The sequence below is a fragment of the Galeopterus variegatus genome, unplaced genomic scaffold (assembly GCF_000696425.1).
Source record: "Galeopterus variegatus unplaced genomic scaffold, G_variegatus-3.0.2 Scaffold1648, whole genome shotgun sequence".
In the NCBI taxonomy this organism is placed as follows: domain Eukaryota; kingdom Metazoa; phylum Chordata; class Mammalia; order Dermoptera; family Cynocephalidae; genus Galeopterus; species Galeopterus variegatus.
The window spans coordinates 1,394-2,330 of NW_007727759.1; positions in this window are offsets into that span (position 1 = coordinate 1,394).

Genomic DNA, 937 nt, shown 5'->3' on the forward strand with positions numbered 1-937 from the left:
TTGTAGATTAGTTGATCAGTGATTTATTTGTTTTTTGTTACTCTTGGAAATGCAAATAGTACTCTCACAGCACAGCGCACACTTCACAGGCTCGCTCTGTCCTCTGGCACGCTCACTCCAGACCCGTCGCCATCTTGCTGATGCTTCTATTCTAAAATGGACCTTCAACCCCACATTCCAAGCAGAAACATAGAGGAAAAGGGAAGAAGGAATAAAGGGCATGCACTTGCTATCTCTTAAGGAAGGGTACTGAAATCTGCCACATCACAGTTTTATTTATATTCTATTTTATTTATATTCTATTAGTCAGAGCTTATTTACATGGCCACATCTAGCTACAAGAGAATCTGAGAAATATAATCTTTATACAAGGGGTCATGTGTACGCTAAAAATTTTACTACTATGAGAGAAGGGGACAGAAGATATTGAAGGACAGCTAAAATTCTTCTGTAATCAGTATTGTTACTTTTAGAGAATAGAATTCACTCTAGGTGGCTTAAACTGAAAGGGATTTGTTAGACAGTATTAGGTGACTTATAAATCTCCGTGTGGGCCAGGGAACCATGTTTAGATGTTAAAAATTCAGGACACCAGCATCAGGAGAAATTCCCAACTGCATCACATTTCTATTGTCTTAGAACCCCCAATGCTGCCACTTACTGATACTATGAAATTAGGAATAGATACTGAAACCTTGCCAGAGCTCCCCAGAAGAATAAAGTACCTTCAGACTATGCTTGCAAGAAGTGCCAATCTACACTTGAACACAGCTGCTGCCTCACATTTCTCATTTCTTCCTTTCTAGTCTCACGTGGATGCATCTATTTGAATTGTAGATGCAGATGAGTCTGGGAACTGTAGTTTTTAGCTTTCCAGTGTATGCAGTATTGGAAAGCATGCAAGAAGGGGATTGTAAAGTATGTTGAGTGCATCAAT